The sequence below is a fragment of the Rousettus aegyptiacus genome, unplaced genomic scaffold, assembly GCF_014176215.1.
Source record: "Rousettus aegyptiacus isolate mRouAeg1 unplaced genomic scaffold, mRouAeg1.p scaffold_m13_p_8, whole genome shotgun sequence".
Taxonomy (NCBI): Eukaryota; Metazoa; Chordata; class Mammalia; order Chiroptera; family Pteropodidae; genus Rousettus; species Rousettus aegyptiacus.
In genome coordinates, this window is record NW_023416311.1 from 89,127,360 (window position 1) to 89,134,326 (window position 6,967).

General features: G+C 38.2%; 1 pseudogene; it reads right to left on the minus strand.

Moving 5' to 3' along the window:
- LOC107512425 overlaps window positions 1-5,022 on the minus strand; it is a 35,498-nt pseudogene extending 30,476 nt beyond the window's left edge.
- Between the last annotated feature and the right edge of the window lie 1,945 nt (window positions 5,023-6,967).

Consider the following 6,967-nt stretch of genomic DNA (forward strand, 5'->3'; position numbering starts at 1 on the left):
GACTTTATTTTACTTTTTTTAAATGCCAGTTTAATTTTTTCATACTATATATACATAATTTTTTTTTTTACATATTATTTTGTTATTTTTCCTCCTTCCTTCTGGTAACCACTAGTTCATTGTCCATTGTTTATGTCCATGAGTCTCTGTTTGTTTGTCCTGTTCATTTGTTGCTTTTAGGTTTGTATCCCATATAAGTGATATCATGTAATTTTCAACCTTTTTTGTCTGGCTTATTTCACTTGGTATGAATATTTCAGGGTCCATCCATGTTGTTGCAAAGGGCAGTATTTCATCTCTTCTCATGGCTGAGTAATATTCCATTGTGTTTATGTACCACAGCTTCTTTAGCCAGTCATCTGTTGTAGGATACTTTGGTTACTTCCATGTCCTGGCCACTGTGTATAATGCTGCTATGAATATCAGTGTGCAAATATCTTTTTGGACATGGTTGTCAAGTCTTTGGGGTAAATACCCAGTAGAGGGCTTACTGGATCATATGGTAGGTCAATTCTTAGTTTTTTGAGGAACCTCCATACTGTTTTCCATAGTGGCTGTACCAACTTGCCGTCCCACCAGCAGTGGATGAGGGTTCCTATTTCTCCACATCCTTTCCAACATTTGTTATTACTTGTTCTGTTGATTATAGCCATTTTAATAGGTGTGAGATGATATCTCATTGTGGTTTTGATTTGCATTTCTCTAATAGCTAGTGACGTTGAGCATCTTTTCATATATTTGTTTCATATATTTCATATGTAAGTGTCTGTTCAGGTCCTCTGCCCATTTATTGATTGGATCATTTGTTTTTTTGTTGTTAATGAGTTGTATGAGTTCTATGCATATTTTGGATATTGGGTCCTTATCGGAGGTTTTGCTTGCAAATATATTTTTCCATTCTGATAGTTGTCTCTTTACCTTGTCAACGGGTTCCTTTGCTGAGCAGAAGCTTTTTGGTATGTAGTCCCAATCGTTTGTTTTAGCTTTTACTTCCCTTGCTTTTGAGGGAAAATTCATAAAATCTTCTTTCAGTCCAATGTGTTCCTATGCTTTCTCCTATGCATTTTATTGTTTCAGGTCTTATATTCAGGTCCTTAATCCATTTTGAGTTAATTTTGGTGTGTGGTGATAGACAACAGTCTAGTTTCATCCTTTTGCAGGTGGCTTTTCAGTTTTCCCATCACCACTTATTGAAGAGGCTTTTCTTTCTCTACTGTATTTTTGGCGTTTTTGTCGAAAATTATTTGACCACATATTTATGAGTTTATTTCTGGACTCTCAATTCTGTTGTACTTGTCCATGTGTCTGTTTTTCTGCCAATACCATGCTGTTTCGATTACTGTCGCTTTGTAGTATAATTTGAAGTCAGGCAAAGTGATGACTCCAGCCTCATTCTTTTTTCTCAGTATGGCTTTGGCAATTCGGTGTCTTTTGTGCTTCCATACAAATCTGTAGGCCAATGATTTTTAACACGCCATTTTTAATCAGAAGAACTATTTTTTTCCGCTCCCAAATGAAATCTGACACGGACCTCAATGGATAAACAGACAAAATGAGTTTACTCTGGTTGAAGCAGACCATCGGTCAGGAAAGAGACCAGACCATTGCCTTCCCAGCCCCATAACTCTTGAGACATAGACCCAGATATAGTAGGTGATTGCTAACTAACTATTAGTTGCTACAGAGTTTTTCTTAGTATTTACCAAATACCTAATGCTGGGGGTTTCTGAACCGTTCAACATCTGCAGGAGGACTGAAACTGGAGCTAGATGCCCTACTTCTTTATTGTCTGTGTCACCTTTTGCAAGTCATTTAATCTAAGTGCATCTGTTTCTTTATCTTTAAAATAAGGATTATAATAGTATCTGCCTTATGAGATTGTTGTGAAGATTAAAATAGTTCATATATAGTAAAACATTTAGAATAGTGACTAGCACTATATAGATGGTAGCTGTTTTTCTTATCATCTTAAGGATCTAGCAGGGCCTTATAGGAACATGCTTAAAAGTGACTGGCTTCTGTGGAATGCAAACCTAGAAGAGCTTTCAGACGTCATCTGTTCCCTGTCTCTTAAAGTTGCTTTTATGGAGGATTTCCAGGGTCACCTGTTAAAATGCAAATTCTTAGACCTCAGTGCTAGACCTACCAGCTTCTCTAGGGAAGCAGCCTGGAAATCTGTATTTGTAATAAGTGTCCTAGAAGATATTTATGAACAGAGAAGTTTGAGAAATACTACTGCAATATCTAGCTGTTGCATTTCACAAGTGAAAATGCTGAGTGCCTGGGAGGAGAAATGGCTCACTCAAGGTCAGAGTTAGTGATGGAACTGGGACTAGAACCCAGGTCCCTGTCTTTGGTCCAGTGTTATTCTCACTGCATCTCTTTCCCCTGCGATGGCTCTGTTATTTCTGTCTAGGTACGTGAGGTTAGCTCTAGAGAAGGAACAATTTCAAGACAACTTTACTAAAGCAGAGTTTGGCTGTGATCACAATTTACCTGCCAGAAAGGTACATGCATTATTTTCTTTAGGCAGATTTTGAGCTCCCCATGTATATTCTTTACTTTGCACTTCTAGGATAATGATCTCTGGGAACCTGTGTGTCCTTAATGATCTCAAAGTCTGGGAATAGTTCTCACTGTCCAGTTTGCACAGGAACAGCAATACATTTCAAAATGCAGATTGGCGCCAAGAATGGGGAGTGGGCAGAGAGATTAAATGAAAATGCCAAAACACTGAGTACATTTAGCCAATTTGCATCATGTGAACCACTTTGGAGCCTGAGGACAGAAACCAAAAATATGCTTCTTCTGCTCAGAGGCGGCCAACAGCATCAATTACTAGTGTTATTATTGTTGTTATCATCACCACCACCATCATTCTTCTTCTCGTAAGTTTAAAGGTAGGTAGCTGGGCTCTGTCTCTTGGAGCAGTCCTGCAGGGCGTAAGGGCTATGATGAATTTTAGACGTGTAAGTGTGGGGCATGCTTGGCCCCATAGCTCATCCATCAGTTTGAACCATAGCTCTCAGTTCTCTCACAAGTGTTCAGCCTTGTTATCACTGTGAGGCCAGTTTTTCACATCGAGGGCTTGTTCTAACAACAAAGAATCTAAAAAAATATGTGTGAAGCAAACTGACACTGTTCAAGAATTATGACCTGCTCTGGGACGTGAGAGGATAGAAGGCTGAAGCAGGGAGAACAGGAGTAGGGAGCATGGTGACAGGAGAAGTAGGTGGGGTCCTTGAACTTGAAAAGATTTAGAGATCGAAAGATCAAAAGATAAGATGTAATTGGAGTCCAGGTCCTCCAGGGAAGTACCAATTTAAACTCTGCGGGTGGGATTGAACCTTACAGGTGGAAGATGAAATTTAATTGAGCGCCTTAAGAAAAGAACGAAACAATCTGTTTATGTGTTCCCTTCTGCTGCTGTGGTTAACAAACCCACCTCCTTTCTCTTTACAGCAGAAGATGCTGGAGCCCAGGTGGAAATTCATAATTTTCTTTTGAAAGCGAAGTCCTTGTTTCTATTCTGGTTCTTTTAGATGGAGCCCAAAGCTCCTTTTCCTAGGCAGAGCTGAGTGTTGTGGAGATTTCTGGAATGTCAAATAGGAGCGATTTCATGTGTTCTAGCCGGCCCCTTGTTCTCTAGCCAAAAATTTATTTTGAGCTTTGGCACTTTATTTCTTCAATTGAGTTGACATGTGGCGTGACCTAGGTTATAAGAGGAATCAAATACAAGACACACAATTAGGTGCTTTTTACTAACCAACCTGGACTAAGCCACATTTTCCCGCATCTGCAATGCTTTTACTATTGCCGTTCATGTTGACCACATTTAGGCACTAAAGGAGTTCAAAAATGCTTTCTTATTCCTTAAGCAATATCCAATTGTATTTATTCTAATTTTATTATGGATTATTTTATTGCAGGTTAATAAATATTTAGACATTTTATTGTAGATTAATAAATATTTAGAAATAGATTGAACATTAGAGAGTCCGTGGTAGTCCCCTCATTTTTCAGATAAATGAAAATGCAGAGTAATTGAGTGACTTGCCGAAAGTGACACTAACTCTAACCCTAACAGTTTTGGTCTCTAATTCTTTCATGTATTCTAGTCTTTTAAAGGTCAGTCAGTTCATAGTGGTGTTTCTTCTTTGGCAGGTTTAATTTGTGTTCTACTATGTGCTCAGCACTGTTTGATATGCTTGTATGTGTGTTTGTGTGTAAGACCAGAAGAAATGCTACTGGTTCTCCAACTATTTGTAATTAGCAGAAATATTATACTTACAAAGGTAAAACGATAAGGAATGGTACAGTTCAGCAGTGCTTCCAGGCTTTTATGTGGATGGAAGTCGCCTAGACTCTTGTTAAAATGCAAGTTCAGATTCAGTAGGTCTGGGCTGAGGCCCGAGAGTGTGCATTTCTTACAAATTCTCAGGTGAACCATGTGCTGTCAGATGAGACATGCTTTTAATAATAAGGCAAGACAGAAGATAATTAAGGGGTGAATTACGTGGTATAATTATAAAACATGAAGGAATTGAGAGTAATGAAGGGCAGTTAGGGCAAGTTTCGTGGAACACATGGAATTTGAGCTCATCTTAAATAATGGTCTGACTGAACTGGTAAAGGAGTTAGAGGAATAAAGTGAGTTAAGAGTGAAAGCACAGGAGCAAGAATGAGTGAAATCGGCATGTGAGGTGGCGAGGAAAGCAGACTTCCTGGGCGTAAGGTGTTGTGGCAGGCGGCCTCTGAGATGCCCCCATTGATTCTTCATTCTGGCATTTATGCCCTTGTGCAGTGCCCTCCCTTGTGGGTGGCCTGGGTTGAGTGACTCACTTCTAAGCGATAGAATGCAGCAAAAGTGATGGCATGCCGTTTCCAAGATCAGGTCACAAAGAGGCTCTGACCTGCGTGCCGCTCACACTGTTGCGCCATCACTTCCTCTGAAGGAAGTGAGCTGGCATGTGACGAGCTGCCTTGTAGAGCGGCCCGCGTGGCAAGGAGCTGTTGTGACATCTCATTGACAGCTGGTGAGGCTCTAAGGTGTTGTAGCAGGCATGTTGTGAATGAGCTGAAAGTAAATCCTTCATGAGTCAAACCTCGAGGTGATTACAGCCCGGGCAGACACCTAGAGGCTGAGCCGGAGGACCCAGCTAAGCTACTCCCAGAGTCCTGACCATAGAAAGGGTGAAAGAATTAATGTTGGTTTTTCAAGTTGCTAAATTTGGGGGTAGTTTGCTACATAGCCGTAGTTAACTAATACAGTTGGAAATAATTTTGAAAAGAGAAAGGTAATATGAGATCTGAGATGGTGGAGTAGGGAGGGACTAGAAAGGCAACAATTTGGATATGATATGGCAGCCATTGCAAATTCTAAGTTCCGTTCTCTCAGTTTATATCTCTTTCCCTTCGTCTCTCTGTCTCTCTTTGTCTTCCCTCTTTCATAGCTTATGGAGATATAATTTCTAGTATGTTCACAGACTTGTGAACCTGTCAGTACAGTCCACTTGTGTATATTTTGTCATCCCTCAAATATCAACCCCTCAAACAAATCCTGTGCCCATCAGTGATCACACCTCATTTTCTCCCAAACCTCTCACCCAAGGCAACCACTAATCTACGTTCTGTCTCTATTGATTTAACTATTCTGGACATTTCAGATGACTAGAATAGTATATGTGGCCTTTTTTTTTTTTTAATCTGCCTTCTTTTACTTAGCATTGTATTTTTAAGGATTATCTGTGTTGTAGCATGTATCAGTATGTTGTGAGCCTTTAATTTTATTACACTGTATGGATATACAACATTTTGTTTATCCCTTGATCATTTCATGGATGTTTGGGTTATTTCTATCTTTTGGCTACTATAAATAATGTTGCTATGAACATTCATCTATAAGAGTTTGTGTGGAATGTTTTCATTTCTCTAGGGTGTGTGCCTAAGAGAGAATTCTTGAGTCATATCATAGTTCTATGTTTAACATTCAAGGAATTATCAAACTGTTTTTCAAAGTGGCCGTGGCATTTTACATTTGACATTCTGCTCCTAATGTATGAGAGTTCCAATTTCTCTACATCCTCACCAACACTTGTCATTATCTGTCTTTTTAATTATATACATCCTTGTGTGTATGTAGTGGTATGTCTTTGTGATTTATTTGCATTTCTCTAATAACTAATGAAGCCAGGCATTTTTCATGTATATATTTGCCATTTGTAAATCTTCTTTGGATAAATATCTATTTAAATCTTTTGTCCATTTTTAATTTGGTTTGTCTTCATTATTGAGTAAAATTAGTTTTTTTTTTTTTTTTTGTAATTCTAGATACAAGTCTCTTATCAGATATATGACTTGCAAAAATATTCTCCCATTCTGTGGATTGTCTTTTGAAGGTATCTTTCAAAGCACAACTGGTTTTAATTGTGAAGTCTAACTTACCTATTTTTTTCTTTAGTCACTTATACTTTCGGTATTGTATCTAAGGAAGCTTTGCCTCGCCCAAGGTCACTCAGATGTAATTTTATGTCATCTAGGATCTTTGTAGTTTTAGCTCTTATATTGAGGTTTAATAGCCTTTTGGAGTTAATTTTTGTGTACAGTATTAGGAAGAGGTTCAACTTCATTGTTTTCATGTGGATGTACAGTTGTCCCAGCTCTGTTTCTTGAAAAGACTCTTCCCCCCCCATTTTATTGTCTTGGCACCCTGTCGAAATCAATTGAGCTTAAAATGTATAAATTTATTTTTAATAATTTTATTAAAAGTATTACATTTAATGATTTATTTTATTTTTATTTTTATTTTATTAACTTTATTCCATTGATCTGTATGTCTGCGCTTTTGCCAGTATCACACTGTCTTTATTACTCTATCTCTGTAGTAAGTTTTGAAATCGGGACGTGTAAGTCTTCCTATTTTGTTGTTCTTTTTCAAGATTGTCTTGACTATACTGGGTCTTTTGCA